The sequence below is a fragment of the Cydia pomonella genome, chromosome 14 (genome assembly GCF_033807575.1).
Source record: "Cydia pomonella isolate Wapato2018A chromosome 14, ilCydPomo1, whole genome shotgun sequence".
Lineage (NCBI taxonomy): Eukaryota > Metazoa > Arthropoda > Insecta > Lepidoptera > Tortricidae > Cydia > Cydia pomonella.
Genome location: NC_084716.1, coordinates 8,317,859 through 8,335,948, shown reverse-complemented (window position 1 = coordinate 8,335,948; position 18,090 = coordinate 8,317,859).

Here is an 18,090-nt window from a genome sequence, read left to right as displayed (position 1 = left end):
CCTCAAGTATGGCTCTTACCTTCTCCGGCGATTTATGTAAGCCATTTTTGTCAATGTTGTAACCTAAATAAGAAACGGAATCTTGGAAGAACGAGCACTTGTCTCTTTGTAACACCAATCCAGCCTCCTGTAGCCTTTTAAAAACTTCGTTTAACCGCTGCAAGTGTTCCGCCCTATTACGACCAGTCACCAGAATGTCGTCCAGAAATATGCATACGTCGAGGCCCGCAAGAATGGTTTCTAAAGATCGTTGAAATATGGCCGGAGCACTAGATAACCCAAAAACAAGCCGCGAGTACGTAAACAAACCCTTGTGAGTGTTAATACAAGTGTACTTTTGGGAGTCCTCACTTAACCGCAACTGATTATATGCATTTGAAAGATCTAGCTTTGAGAATTGCTGCCCGCCGTGCAGCTTTGAGAATAACTCCTCTATGCGGGGTAATGGATATTTATCTACTAGCAGTTGCTTATTAATTGACACCGAAAAGTCTGCACATATTCGTACCTTGCCACTTTGTTTTAACACTGGAACAATAGGGCTGGCATATTCCGAATGAGTAACTGGCTGTAAAATACCTAATTGAACAAGGCGGTTCAATTCTGCTTCAACTTTGTCACGAATAGCAAAGGGAAGCGGTCGCGCTTTGAAATAAACCGGTTTGCTCTCCGGTTTTAGGTTAAGATGTACCACTACATCCTTACAACATCCCAATTTATCTGAGAACAAATGCGGATATTGGCCACTGAACATACTTGCTAAATCGGTGTCAATACGTACTTTATCGATACAATGTAAGTCATTTTTAGGAATTGCGCACATCTGTAAATTAAATGTTGATATAAAGTCTCGACCTAATATGGGAGGGCCTCCATTCTTAACAACATAAACGTCTATGTCACTCGTTTGATTTTTGTATCGAAATGGTAACCTCATCACACCTAAAGTCTCCAAAACCTTCTCATCATAACCTCTCAATATTGAGGGTGGTTTAGACCATGGTATGGATGCAAAATGTTTATAGTAAAATTTATCTGACAAAGCTGTGATAGCTGAACCCGTATCTAATTCGAAATTAACAAGCATCTCGTTAACCAAAACATGTTCCCGCATAGGTTCACCATTATAAGTGCGTATATTAAAGACAAAATGCTTACCTTCTTCATCACCACTATCCAAACAGCATTCGACGAAATTAATTTTTTTGTTTGGAAACTTTTTACGACACACGCGCTTAAGATGTCCTTTAGAACCACACTTATCGCAAATTGAGTTAGCAAATCTGCAATCTGATGCCGAATGTCCACGGTAGCCGCAGATCGTGCAGGAAGCGCCAGTAGAACCGGTGGGTCGCGCGCCTGCTGAGGCGGGCGCCCTGCTGGCCGCCATCTTGTGTACGCCAAGCTCGTTGTCGGCAGCGCTGGAGCCCGAGGCCCCGGTTGCGCCGGCACGTGCGCCTTTTCGAGCGCTTCGAACATTTTCCGCCGTTTGCAAAGCGCTGGAAAATGTGAGGCTAGACATCGCCTCAGTGAAGAGCTTATCGCGTTCTGGTCCCTGAACCATACCTAAAACAAATCGGTCGCGAAGGGTGTCGTCGAGCGTTGATGCAGAGAAACCACAATGTAGTGCCAAACCTCGTACTCTGGCCGCCCAATCCGAAAAGGTTTCATTAGCGGACTGCACGGCGCTGTAGAAGCTATTCCGCTCAGCAAATCCACATATTTTAGGTTTGAAGTGACCATCCAACAAAAGCACAACATCGGCGTAGTTTAAGTTCCCGAGTTCTTTTGGCAAAGCAAGGTCTCTTAATAACTTATAAGTGCATTCGGCTAAGCTGCTGAGTAGTATGGCACGCCGTTTAGCGCTTGCTGATTTGTCCTCCGCTGTTTCTCCTGCAATGTCATTTGCGACGAACCACTGCTCCAACCGATCTTTATAGATTATCCAGTCGTGTGTTTCATGGTTAAATATGCTCAACACGCCCACCGAAATTTTAGCCATCGTCGTCACTGTTAGGTTTGAGGTTAGGACTCAGAGAATGATACACGCACACGGTCGGTTGCTAACTAACGTTTATTGGTCCGCGCGATGCGCTATACATGCATACGTATGTAGGTAGGTACATATAGATATGGAAACAAATGGACACTGCGTAAACAGGCTATACGCTACAACTATAGCTAGATACAAATATTAATCCTAACAATCTCGTATTCAATATTTATACATTCCATGAGTGCGAAAGAGGCAGACTACAAGCCAGCCGCTTCCTAAGCTATTAATAAATACATGTATAAGTAGGCACTCAAATTTGTTCACTTTAACAAATTTGAGTGCCTACTTATGTCACGAGCATTTGACATTTTGAAAGACCTCCGTCTATACCTACTAGCGCCCCTAGCGGCGAAATTAAACGCGTAAGCCCTCATAGTCGGGCGTGCCTACTTTTAGACCTTATATTATTACAAATTTTAAGGTGCGTCTAAATAATTATATCGAGCAAAAGTCACGAAATGAGTTTTCGAATCGATGACGTTACCAGAGAAAGGCCTCAAAATTGCTAAATATTAATTTAGCAACCGTATTGTGTTGTGATCTAAAAAAACGAGCGCTACGAGTTTTCAAAATCTCTGTTGATTGAACCTACTGCACTTTAAAGATGATTGAAGTGTGCAAAAGGGAAGCCATCGCGTATTCATATACATCTCGTATTCAATATTTATACATTCCATGAGTGCGAAAGAGGCAGACTACAAATGAATAAACGTGACCACTTTTCAGCTACATAGCGGCCGCTAGCGGCAACTTGATTGTGTCAGTATGTAAGGTTTGTGGGCTGGACAAAACGAAAAGCTGTATTCAGAAGATATCTTTAGCTTTTCGTTTTGTCCAGTATTCCGAGATATAGAGTCCGATATTTTATTTTAATAACCTCGAAATGGCCCAATATTTTTAAATATTTTATGCTCTTTACGTAGGGCTGAATCATGTATTTAGGTAACAACTTCGTATTATTAGGTTTAAGTTGTCTCATTAAAAATTAAATAATAAACATAAGAACGAAATAAGGTATTTTTGTACAAAGATAAAACCGGTTCCGAGCATTGACATTATATTTAAAGACGGGCCTTACGGACAATAAGAATGAGGCTCGTACAACGGTGTCACGCACACGAATTCGAGCCAATCGTGCAGTCTAACGCCACAACGCGATTGGTTGATGAGTTCGCATCACGCGCGCGATTGGACGCAGCTAGTTGCGTTAGGGCTGATTTAGACGGCACGCGAATTCGCATGCGATTTTAGTTACATTGCGGACTATTGAGGTTACAACCAATTCGGCCGACCGATCAAATACCGCAATGTAATGAAACTCGCATGCGAGTGCTCGCACCGTCTAAATCAGCCCTTAGACTGCAAGACTGGCTCAAAATCGTAAGTGACACCGCTGAACTAGCACCATTCTTAGTGCCCGTAAGGCCCATCCTTAGATAGAATATGTCAGTGGTTTCAAGCCTCGATCTGTGGGTATACTTATATTGTTTAAAAAAATATTGAATTTTAAAAGTATTGTAACACTGTCAAATTTAATATACAAATTATTGCGAACAATAAAATACTGTTTCAAGTGACGAATGCCTCCGCTTTTAATTAATAAGTACACAAAGGCAATATTAACGGCATTACAACGAATTCAGGCATTATTGCGAGCGAAAGTTAATTACGCTCTTCCCGAATTATGTGTACATATTCGCGGCAAAGACTAGATAAAGAAAACAGATATGTCTAAACGTTTTTTTACTATTATTGCCACAGCGGTGACAGCTAATATCTCAATACAATTTTGCATTTTATTAGGTTATAAACAGACATAGAAATGTTTGTGGCAAAAACGAGTGTTAGAAAAAATTAAACATCGATAAATTTGCTGTGTCGATCAGTCATAGATTAATAATTAAGAGATGTAAATTCTACTTGTTGTTAATTACCGAGAAATTTCAAGAATGAAAATAAATTACAAATCTTTACATAATTTCTATACATAAATAATAACGGCAACGCAACGCATAAGCGGCTCCTCCGATGTTGCTTATGTCCATGGGCGGCGATGACTGCTTCCCATCAGGCGGCTCGTCTGCTCGTTTGCAGCCTGTTACATAAAATAATAATAATAATAAATAAATAAATAGTATAGGATATTATTACACAAATTGACTGAGTCCCACAGTAAGCTCAATAAGGCTTGTGTTGAGGTTACTTAGACAACAATATATATAGTATATAAATATTTATAAATAATTACATACATAGAAAACACCCATGACTCAGGAACAAATATCCATGCTCATCACACGAATAAATGCCCTTACCAGGATTTGAACCCGGGACCATCAGCTTCGTAGGCAGGGTCACTACCCACTAGACCAAACCGGTCGTCAAAATACAGTGCTAAAAGAATAGAAAACGACCAATATATTAAAGAAGATATCGAACGTGTTGTGTATTTTGCGGTAGCTATCTTCACTTCATAAAATATAGGTAACAGACATGTCAATATTTCATTTTGTCAAACACTTTATTTTGCCACAATAACTTCTATGTCTGAGTTATAAATTTTATGGAGATGACAGCTGTCAGAGTACCCAAGTTATGTGAAAATATAGCTATTTTATACTAAAATGAAGCTGCTATAGTATGCAGGGTAACATTATTATATAACTAAAAATAAATAAAAATTAGACATATCTTCGTGATTATTTATATCCAGCCGTTAAACCATTTAAGGTTTTGGTTGGGGTCTGACCTTGCAAATATAGTCTAGTTTCCGCGAGAATTTAATAGCATTTGCCCTTAATTAAAATATGTAATAACTAATATAAAAACTTACATTTTTCATGATCCCTCTGAAGAAAATAAAGTCATCACATTGGATGCAGAATGCGGATCTGAACACCAGAGGGCCTACTGCGAACACCGAACTTCGCACGGGCATCTTTCTCTTTTAGTCCAATTAAAGCGTACTTAGTGATAGATATAGTTGCTCGAAATTAACGAACTTCGATTTTCGGGGTTATAGCTTAGTATGCGAGCTTATTAGATATCGCTACACACTCGCATAGTTCTGTCTCGTTCACACGCCGGATGACCGAGTAACGAGTCTACCAATGTATTCTTTGCCACAATTAACATTCCATGCGCGTCGTGTTTTTGATCATCTACGTACGGCGGAGGGATTTGTTTGGATGAGACGTCATTATTAATATACCATGAATTATTAAAGCACAGCGGGAAAACATCTCATAATAATAGTATTAGCTTTATAATAATAAGAGTGAATCACGAATTTACATGCTGTGGCCAGATCTTAGTATTGATCATTTCATGATGTCGCAGTCATTTCATGAAATCATTGGTCGGCCACATCGTGAAAAAGTCAAACCTAACCTAATCATGATAAAGTGTTCAATTCCAAAATGGCATTTCATGTAATCATCAAAAGGGGCTCAACTAAAATTTTAGTTTTTAAAAATACAGGATATTTCTGACCACGGAGCTTTCAATTCAGGGCTCGATTCTTCTCGCTAACTGAGCTACTTTTACTATGGGACCCACCCCAAACTTGCGAAAAAAAAATTTGGCTTTTCTTTAGAAAACCTTGATATCTGATCAGCCAAAATGTATGAAAAAGCCATTTTTTTCGCGATTTCTGGATTAGTTTCATAGTAAAAGTATTTCGATTTAGCGAGTAGAATTGAGCCATGTATTACAAGCCTCATGGTTGGAGACACACTGTCTTGTAAAATAGTATTTAGGAATGGCCTATTTCGTAAACTTATGGCACACGATTAAACTGAATAAAAATGACTCTGTCTGTCTTTCTGTCTGTAATATTTCACGCTTAAGTAGGGTTGTCCCGATGGGCCTAGTTAGGCCAGAAATGTAGTGTAAAACTGTGCACTAAGATTGGCAACCCTACGCTTAAGCCACCGATTTAGATGAAGTCTTGTATGAAGATAGTTTGAGGCCCGGGAAAGGACAGGGCAGTTTTTGTCAAACATCATAATCATTTCACGCAGACAAAGTTCCGGGCAGAAGCTAAAAATATATAAATGAGTAAGTATACGCGGCATTGATTACAATCAATAACGCCTAACCTTGAGCAGCATAACTTGATCGGTTTTAAAGTGAGCCTACTCGACCGATTAACAGGAGTTATAGGGACTATCGCTCAACGCACTAACGGCTCCAAACTTTGGATATTAGCTTTTGATAATAGAGGACTGGGCTTATATGGGCAATTGACAGCAGGCCGGCAAATCTATCTATTCTGTGATAATAAGGCACCTACCTTCTATTTCTATACATGTCAGCTCTTGCACAGATTGACAAATGCGCTATGAGAAATTGGAATTAACTTAGGAAGGATTCTAGTTAACATAGGAATTAGCAACTTGTCACAACAAAATAATATGGACATTATAAAAAAATACAAGACCTTTCAAAATGTAAGTAATTTTATTTCACCTCCGAAAAAAAAATGGTATGTACCTCATTACAATATAAATAAAATTATAGGTACAGCATTTATATATTAAACGCAATATTTCAACAACAAACAGTCCCCTCCCCCGCATTCACCCCATTGAGCACCCCCTCAAACACACACACACACACACACACACACACACACACACACACACACACACACACACACACACACACACACACAGTATACACCGTAGCTATATAGTGGTTATTTAAAAAAAAATTGAGGTGCCCCAAAAGCTAATGATAACCTCATTTTCGAATCATCCTACTGTGTACGCATATGTTGCTCCTGAATCTTACGAAAGTTTAATAATATTAACAATGGTTTTGATAAGATCGACGAAAGTTCCATATAAACCTCAGCCAAACCGAAACAACACCCGCGTACTTCGAAGGCCGATATTGAATATTGGATGATACCAGGATAAGCCCGGCTTAAAGATCTGTTAGATCACTTGCATTATTAACGATCACTCGACTTTGCAACTCTGGTAATGGCCATGTGGTTTGTATTCGTTCTACTTTTGCTTTTACGTATTTACCTGGTGCCCGATTCTGTTTTAACGACTTGTTTCGGTTTTAATCTTAATCTACTAAGCGCCACTTGCACCGTCTCACTAACTTGGGGGTTAACCGGTTAAACCGTTAACCCAGTGTCAACTTGTACAGGTAACCATGGTAACTCCAGGTTTAACCGGTTAATAGGATGGTGCAAGTGGCCCTAAGAAACGCTGCGCAGTTTAGGTGTGCTACTAAAGTATTGCTCTATAATACATTAGTAAGAACTTAAGAAGCAACCTTGAATTGTGCTCTCAAGTTTGGACATCATATTACGAGGTACATAAGCATCGAACAGAGATGCTCTTTAACACATTTAGGATTTTCATCACGTCATACGACCACGTAAACGACTGAAATTCTTTCGATTTATTTCACTAAGTAACAGGAGAAAGGTACTAGATTTAATGTTTCTTTATAAAATAGTTAATAGTAATGGACTGGACTGTCCAGAATTGTCGAGTAAAATTAAAATAACTTCTCCTGCTAAGTTACCTTGTCCTGGTCTGAATAAGCTGTTTAGCATTTCGTTTAGGAAAACAAATGTAGCACGTAATTCTGCCTTTTTAAGAATGGCAAAATTATACAATCACATCCTGAGCTCCGTAGAAGTTGACATTTCAATGATAGACTTGTAAACAGTTTCAAAAAAGTGGTGACATATCATGCTCATATGGTGGTAGCTCATTGAATATCACAAAGTAAGTAGCCGTATTCTATGAAATATTAAATAAATATTTCTTCCTTAATTGTTTTCAACTACCTTTTAAGTATTTACTAAAAATAGCATTAGTTATAACGTACTGATATTAATTAAGTAAGATAAGCAAAAATTTACTGCATGGTAGGTAAAATACACATATAAACTGTGGTTACTTATAATTAGATAAGTATCAGCCATGATTTTTTAGATGTAGATATAAGAGCATGTAAGATGTAATCTGTTGGTAATCATAAATCAAGAAATGAAAACAAAAACATTTGTATTTTGACACGCTGATTGGTGCAAGATGAAATTAAAATCGTGCGCAAGATGCGCTAATCAAGGTCTTATCAAAACTAATGTTATCTTATCAAAGCGTTAAATGGGAATCGACCCCCTGAACTTTGCTTCCTTCGTTGGGTTTCGTTTTTAATTTTTTGCTCAGGGGTCGGCAAACCGCGGCTCATGCGGCTCTGTCGACTTATATTTTTCCAAAATTTTACCTTAAGGACTACTTTGAAGAAGCCAAATCAAAAGTTGTGGCTCATATCTCCGAAACTGATGATTCCTAATGCTTAGGCTATCCTTCTAAAAAGTTTGCCACAGCACTATGAGTAGGGTGTAGTGTTGTTTCCTGTAAGGCGGAGTTACTTGCCCAGTTGGGCTCTACTCTAGATCTGGAATGACATCCGCTGTGCTGTGCCTACCACACAAAGCGAGATGACATTCACAGTGCCCATACCTTTTGGACGTAATTTAAGGACATACCCGGGTCCAAGGATTTTTTTTATATTTGCGGCAGTAATGTCGCGCTGCAATGCTGCTGGTGCAGTCTAAATCCAAACGGTGTCTTGAAAATTAAAAACGGGTTCATAAAATAAACTATATATGCTATGGGCGTTGGTGTCAGTGTGTGCTCTCGTACATTTAAATTAAACTTACAGTTTTTTGGTTTCTCTTCCTTCCCACTTGCATTATTAACGTTTAGTCTACTTTGCAACTTGGTAATGCTTTTCATATGGTTTAAAGTCGGTCTAATTTTACTTTTACGTATTCGCCTGTAGTTTGAAGTTTTTGTTTTCTTTAGTAATTGCTTATTTTGTCCATTGCTTGTCTAAAAAAGTGTTTGGTCCGATTTGTATTGTGCTAAGTTTATTTTCGTCAGATTTTGTTGCCAAGCTCAACAATATTCCTATTTATCCCACCCACAATAAACAGCTCTTCAAACCAGCCAAATTTCCAAATCTAACGAAAAAAAAAGACATCAAAATAAAATTCAGCCCGTTTAACTGTGCCTAAGATACATTGATTGAGTAAGATGTGTAAAATCTAAGACAATTTCGTGCTTCGAATTCGACAGGTAAACGAGATGGCGCTGTACAGCTCCATACATATTGCAATAATTCTGATTCACAAGAAATGTACCTAAACCGTACGTATGATGATGAAGCAAGGTAATTATAGAAACACTGTATAGAATTTCTATTGATTTTAGGCTTGTTATAATATTTTAACATGTGGAAATGCTACCCAAACCTACCTATACTTATATGAAAAAAGTTAAGTACCTACCTACTTAATAGGAGTTTTTTTTAATATTTGACGATTTTGTTTTTGTGAAAGCTTATATTTTGGTTATATATTACTATTACAGTAAAATTTCCTTTAAATAATCACACTCCAAAGTTTTATTTGAGCTTATAAAGTATGAGATAAATTAGTAAAACTATCAAAGTAACTTTATAATGTATATAATCATTAGGTATATCAATATAATAAGCACATAACTATTTGTTTAATGTTACTAGGATTAAGTATTCCCTGTCTAACTATAAATTTAATTATGATAATGCTTTACTTTACCCACCAATGGGACGCATTAAGTTGGTTTATAAATTACTATTCAGGAGCCATTTACTAAACTAGGGATCAAAGAGCGAGTTAAAACATTCAATTATGATACAATTTAACATAAATTAATTTTGAGTTGACATAACATGGTATAATGTAATATTATAGCGCGTGACACACTGATCATGAGGATCATTCAAATAACATTGTTAATGGCGTAATTCATAAACGCGTTACTGGCCAGTAGGGCTGATGATGTTCGGTTTTTTATCATCTGCCATTATACCTGTCACGTTCTAACAAGTATGTAAGTGCGAAAGTGACGCACGATATGACAAGTGATAAAAATGCGACCATGATACCGCCGCATGATACCGCCGCTGAATTAGCTCTATTTAGACCAATGTATTTGTAAGAAAGGGATGAAACATATTTTAACTAAATTAGGCCCGTAAAGTTTTATGAGTAAGGGGATAGTTTTCAATTTTACTCTTTTTCATTAAGGTTAATATTCCATGCAAGCAGGCGTAGAGTCAGCATCAATAAACTAAGGACACTAAGTACGAAGAATTTCGCACATGCGCATAATTATGTTGCTGTTCATGTCCAGGACAGCATGCCGGCAGTCAATGACACTGTGCGAGCGGGACCGCAATATAATTATGCGCATGCAATAGAGATAGACAGGCGGATCATGCACGAAATTCTTCGTGGTTAGCGTTGTTACTAAAGTAGCGGATGAAATAAAGATATATTTTTACAGTTCCCGGTCATCAGTAATCTAGTTGTTCTTCATATAGAAACATACAGTATGTAAGTAAACTTAAAGTAATTACTCAAACCCGTTAATGTTTAGGTACTTAATAATGAGCCATTTTATGGGACTAACCCCAAAATCAAGAAAAAAATATTTGCGAGTTTCATACATTTTGCTGGTCTGATGTTGAAATTTTCTATGGGAGAATTTTTTTTTCGCGATTTTGGGGTTAGTCCCATAGTAAAAGTTTCTCAGTATGACCTATATATTAACGGGTATGAGTAATTGCTTTATGTTCTGTTACATACTGTATATCATTTTGTTATTAGAGATTTTTTGTTTGAGGTTATTAATATTTTTCAACTCTATGATAACTAATTAAAATCATATTGTTATAACAACATGTTATATGCGTGCTCTCTCTATGGTTAAATATATGATACATTCATCTGAAGAACGCCATTTGTTGACTATCCCCGCCGTCCGTATGCGCAGTGACAGATAGGGGAGCGTTAATAAGAAGGAGAAATAAATCATCCCAGACGCATAATTAAATTTTAAATCATTTTTATTCACACGTAAATCAGGAAGAGCACTTGGTTCTGACAGGAAATGGGTTTGTGTGGCCTGATTCTGAGCAACATGCCGTAAACCAAAACATTTTAGAAGCCGTAAAGGGGGCGTCGGTTCGCATCCTTAGCTACTTCGGTCACACTACGCGCAGGGAAGACGACGCCATGCAGAGGCTGGTTGTTCAGGGCAGAGTGGATGGCACAAAACCCAGATTGTGGCCCTCAATGTGATGGACTGACCAAGTGAAAGCTCTCACCGGGTCACCTCTAAATCTGTGCGTGCGGCAAGCAATAAATAGAGAAGCATGGCGGGAAACAATGAAAAAGGCCGTACAACGACCGCAATGACCACGACTACTCTGACAAGAGTATACGACCGAAAAGAAGAAGACGAAAGGGGGCTTTCCAGAAAAGTATCGGGTACGTGACGTTATTAAAAAAAATCTGACAAAGCTAAGAAGCCAATATTTGGCATCATAACGTTTGATAACTTAAGGCAAGTATAACAAACCGTTGACTTTCGTGTGTTCCTTATACGTCATTTTGACGTTGCTGTTTTTTAGAAAGAGACAACATTTAAAAGAGTTACAAACTTCAGCGGAGAAGATGCAAGTTTTTACGAAGGATTTTAGACTTAGATTTCATTAGAAATAATTTCACAGAAGTAAGTAATAGCTTTTTCTCCATAAAGTTTCATTTAGAACCTCATACTTATTTCTGCTGAGTTTTCTCTAATCCTTAAAGAACTGGACAAATGCGAGTCAGACTCGTCCACCGAGGGTTCCGTACTTTTTAGTATTTGTTGTTATAGCGGCAACAAATACATCATCTGTGAAAATTTCAACTGTCTAGCTATCACGGTTCATGAGATACAGTTTGGTGACAGACGGATAGACGGACAACGGAGTCTTAGTAATAGGGTCCCGTTTTACCCTTTGGGTACGGAACCCTAAAAACAAATTTAACCTATATTTCCATGTAATAAAGTACCCATGTCGGTGACTAGTGCAGCGTCGAGCACTAGTACTTCTACCTTATGGACTGTATTAATTGTCTGAGATTTAATAATTTTTATTTTTAAACCTCTCCAATCTCGTCACACAATACAGATAACTATGCGCTGCAAAGGCACAACAAAACTAAACAGACTAAACAGTAGCAAAGTAATAGGTGGTACCAGATAGAATAGCTAGAGTAAATAAGTGATCAAAGGCAGCGTATAAATACACTTTGTCAACACTACAATAACTGAGTGCGAAACATGCAGTGTCAGCGAGTATTTATTGAAATCAATACAAAAGCGATAGTAGTATTATAAATGGTTTAGATTTGTGAATATTTACTGGATAATATTGGGGTCGTGATTTCGAATGTCAAAAATGTAAAATGGTCAGAATAAACAAATTTCCCCATGGAAACCATAAAATTACGAAAATATTTTGTTTACTTGAGGTATATTTTTTTCACGATTTCCATATGGGTCCCATGGGAAACCTTGTTCAGTATGACCATCTCAATACATATTTGACATTTTCATCACCCCGAAATCACGCAGTACAATACAGTACAACCTCATGCAACTCGCCTTTCAAAGTTTAAAAATTCGGTCTTGACCCCATGTCATCGCTTATCACAAAAGCGGGTGTGGTAATTATGGTACCCGTGTCACCTGCTGTCACTCTCTCAACTCATATTGGACCTTAGATATATTATCAGCCAGACTAAGATATATTGCAGGACCTCAGCTGCAATACATTTTTAAATTCTTCCTCTTCCTCGCGTTGTCCCGGCATTTTGCTACGGCTCATGGGAGCCTGGGGTCCGCTTGACAACTAATCCCAAGATGTGGCGTAGGCACTAGTTTTACGAAAGCGACTGCCATCTGACCTTCCAACCCAGAGGATAAACTAGGCCTTGTTGGGATTAGTCCGGTTTCCTCACGATGTTTTCCTTCACCGAAAAGCGACTGGTAAATATCAAATGATATTTCGTACATAAATTCCGAAAAACTCATTGGTACGAGCCGGGGTTTGAACCCGCGACCTCCGGATTGCAAGTCGCACGCTCTTACCGCTAGGCCACCAGCGCTTCCAATACATTTTTAAATTACTCAAATCAAACCATACATAAAAAAAATAGCCACAACCGAATACAGAACCTCCTCCTTCTATGAAATTGAAGTCGGTTAATAAAAGGATAAATTTATCGCTTGACTGCGTATCCTATAGTTGTATGTACAAAGTTGTATTGCCTAGGTTCCTGGCGATACGAGTAAGTAGATTTTCCCCCCGTTATTAAAGTCTAGCTTTAATTTTGTTCACTATCGAGGAAGTTTTCAATATAGAAGGCTCAATAGCATTAAAATTTCAACGATTTTCCAGACTATCGTCTGGAATCGACGTCTTCGCACCTGCTGCCCAGACAAATAAACAACATGGAGTGGAACAAGTATTTGTGCGTAATTTACGCGCTACACAGTTAAAATGGGTAATGCAAAATAGTACCTAGTTTTTTAATTGAAAATGTATACGTTTTAATCAAGGAAAAATTGCACGGAAAAATTCTGAATTCGATTTGAACTTTTAGATATGTCAAATATTAGGTTTAGTTACGATATAGATCCGATAGGTTCCAATTTATTCAGGGACCATAATTCTATATCAGAAACGCAGGCTTCGTCAGGTGAACACAAACTCATAATCAGCTACAGCGTCGATATGTCGAGGGTTCCGATATGTCAGTGCCAAAAGTGACGTTTCTTCAAACAAGTTCAAATCGTGCCGTAAAATTTATTGTATGGCAGACTCCTACCATAACCTTAAAAGTTAGTTCGATACAATAAAAATGGAGATTATACGGAATCATGTCTAATTGAGCTCTCTGACCTCCCTATATCCTTTATGCATTTCAACAATTTCATAATATTTTTTTTTAAATATAAGTGGTGTAATTTATTTTTGTTTATCGTTTAACAAATAGTATTATTTTCATTTTGATTTTTAATTATTGCACTTGAGGGTTCTAATGCTAATTACTTAAAAATTTAATAATTAAAGAATAAAAGTTACTGATCACTTTACGGTTAGGTACGTTTTTTATGAATACATATCTATTATTTAGATACCTAAAGTGATTAACTATTCGATAGTCAAACTTGATAATTTGAGGAATGCAAATATTTTATTTTAGACACCACCTCAACGTAAGTGTTACTCTGAAACCACGTCGCGTCGGTAGTTAAACGTTAATTACCTACGTGTCAATTTCTATAAAGTATGTATGTACCTAAGCATCCAGAGTAACGCATAGACAATAAAATAAACACCATATACGTACAGTTTAGTAATTTTGAACTTGAAATTCGGAAGACAGATGTAAAAGAAAGACTGCGAATACGTATCGACGTTATCGCAAGCGCTGTGTACCTAATGCACCATGTAATGGAATGTCGGCGCCCGGCTTCTAGACTTGGTAAATCGAACTCCTTAGGTTCCTGACTATATCTATGTAATTCGTTGGGGACGTTTTGTGTTCGATTTAAAGGCTCTAGTTTAATGTGAATAACTCCAAAACTACGATAAAAGAATAAACAGGTCAGGTTACGTCATGTCCCCTCTACACAATGGGCCATCACACTGGCCCACTAAGATGAGCTAGCGTGTAGAGAGAGTAGTGGTATAGGATGGCTTATGGCGCGGTAGGATGGCGATGGGATGGCCACGATGGCGGTTTTTCATCCGCATATCATAGGTAGTGAGTGGGCCAGCGATGGTGCGTACACATCTACACGATGGGTCACGTGTAGATGTGCATATTCTCAACCATTGCATGGCCATATTGCCGGTCTAGCGCTGGGCCATTGTGCAAAGGAGCCATTATACAGGGAATTAATGGATGTTTATGGCGAATTGCAATGTTTAACCAAACATCGGCACCGATAGATAGATTTCGATTCTCTTGAACCTTGTAGAAAAGGGAAGCCAAACGGAAAAACGGCCAGAAACAAGCGTTTTTGAATATTCTGGACGCGCCGAAATTGTAAAATTGCATGGACACTTTATAGGTCTAAAACTTTTCTTAGTATGACTTAATTTTATCTTTTCCGTCGATATCATAAAATAAACGGACTTTAAAGTTAAAACCCAATTATCTCACTTTATCTCTCACTATCTTTTATTTTTTGATATTATTGATTAGGACGACCGGTTTGGCCTAGTGGGTAGTGACCCTGCCTACGAAGCTGATGGTCCCGGATTCAAATCCTGGTAAGGGCATTTATTCGTGTGATGAGCATGGATATTTTGTTCCTGAGTCATGGGTGTTTTCTATGTATTTAAGTATTTATAGTAAACCTGTAGGCATCTGGGCAGCTAGAAACTAAAGAATAAACCAGAAGAATATCAATAAATACCCATTACACAGTTCAAAGGACCCTGCGGGACCCCAAAAACACTATAACGGCAGTTGAAAAAAGTTCGCAATTACGGCGTAGTTCGTACAATAGCATGAATTAGTCCCGGGTAAAATAATGCGGGGAAGTTTCTGGCCGTGGAGTTGGGATTTATCCTTGTTTTTATATTGGAGTTGATATTTATGAATAGGGTATTTTAATGTGTGTGAAAAAATGCAACTAGGATAATTATACTCGTAATATAGGTGCATTTTTTACAGAAAACCCGTCACAAGTCAATCGTAAACCAATAACAGTTTAAGTCGAAACCGATTATGTCGCGTATGAAGAATTTAAAACACATCCCGACGTTTTGAACCCTTCACAGCGTTCGTGGTCAACGGGAGCCCGAGGAAAAAATATATAATCATCAGTGTCAAAATTACAATGTGCAACACAGCCCACATACAAAAAGAATGAAACAAAAACAATAAATTTTAAGGTTACACATGCAAAATAGGGGTTATTTAAACAACAACACAACACACCATTCAACACTATGGTCTCACAGTCCCTTTATTAGATGACTACTGGATCTTAAGCTGGTAGTAAAGAAAAGCCATCTTCCCTTTATTTCAGGAGTTTCTATCGCTATCGAAGACAATACAGTGTCGGAATGATGACTATCGTATAGGTAGATTACTCAATCTCCCCTCCCCTCCCTCCCCCTCGCCCTCCTCGCCCTCACACACATGGTGGTTAGCATAATATCACTAGAGTTAAATTTAAAATACCACCGTATAAATGAATGTTTTTAAATGTTTTATTCTGCCTGCAAGTTCATCTACTTAGACGTCATTAAAATGTCCCCACTACTCCAACACTTAGTAGACACTCCATAAAAAATTCTAAATTAAAAACTGACAATATAATCGACTGGGACATGACAGTATGACAGTTCTCGATCAAAGGATTCACACGAAAATTATTTTATCCCGTTCAGCAGTTTTGTGTGGACCAACCATCCAAATATCCAAACATACTAATTTAAATATTTAAAATATAACGTATGATACATCGAACATTAACATACATCGTACTCGTAATACGTAGTAAAGACCAAACCCAATATAGGTAACTACAGAGCCAATTACAAATATTTCATATACCTATAGGGAACGCTTGACATCAAAATCGTTGAGTCAAAAGAAACATCTAGATATTAAAATTTTGGCGACAACAACGAGTTCCACAATTCCACATCGCTGAACTTGGCAGAATTTTAGCATGGAAGCATTTTAAAAGCATTTTTACGATGAAAATAGCAGTTATGTGAATAAAGTGAATATAAATATCGCGCTTCAGACAGAATGCTACCAAATAGCTGGTACGATTGATACATTTAGTGATGCTACCGTGGACGATGGAGGTCTATTTTCCGACGAGTTTTCCTAGAGTTTCAATCTAGTTATGTTACGTAAAATGACATTTCAATATTTTGCCGGGCAGTAAGAATATATTTACAGACACACCGGGCTTATGACAGTTATGACAACGTTTAAAAAACCAGCTAAAGTCTCATCATTTAAGACGTTTTTCTGAAATCGAAATTGCAGAAGCGAACAATTTCTCTATTAGCTCAGACTAGCTTTGAATCTCGGTAAAGGCACTAATTTGTGTGATTATCTCAAATATTTGATCCTGGGTTATTGGATGTCTCTTTGTACATATCTAAGTACCTAAGATGTATTTATTATCTATTCAAATATGGACACCGTAGCCTAGTAGGTACCCATATTACAAGCTTTGCTTAGTTTGGGGGTATCTGTATATGATTAGATATCCTAAATATTCATTTATGGAACTTCTACTTCAATAGAAATATATCACCTCGTTGATATTTTTAATAAGCACATGCTCATTTCTACCACGTTTAAGATTACAGTGTAAATAAAATTCCAGCTTATGATACTTACAATATAGTCCACATTCCTTTAAAATATAAACTAAATAGACCGAACAAGTTGATTGTGCCCGCAGTAATTAATCCAATCTTCATTTATCCTTTTCATACAACTTGCCCAAATAAAGGCGTTATTTCCTGGTAATAAGGGCGAAGGATTTAAAATTCATCTTTTAATCATGTTGTGAACGCAACCGGTACGTAAAACGGTGGTTTGTTCTCCTTGGTGTCTAGACTATCGTGGGTATAAATTGCAACGCCTATTTTATACCCTAGACAAAGAACTGGAAAGACTTGGAATGGTGGTGCATTGAGTAAATTAAATTAATCAAGTAACTTGTGAACTTTTATAAGCAGTTGCAGTAGACTTTGGAATAAACAGTGATTTTATATCAAACAGTTCCCTTTATCCATCAGCCGTAAAAGTGCACGGAGACTTTATCAATGAAATAATTCATAATTTATCCATGTAATTCGCAGTTCACTGTACAAGATTGCGTTTCAAATACCAAAACTACGACGAAAATTGGAATGAAGTGAAGTGCCAAAAGTATTGAATTCAAAAATAATAATTGTTATTGCAAAAATTATTTGTAACAGTACAGTATCTCCGTATCTCCTGAATAAAGATTTTGGTATTTTCCAGAGTGTTGAGGTACGTTTTGGTATATTCATGCGGCCGTTAGTGGCCGCTAAGAAACTTGAAAGTGCTCCCGTTTTTTTCACTTGTAATTCTTTCGCACTCA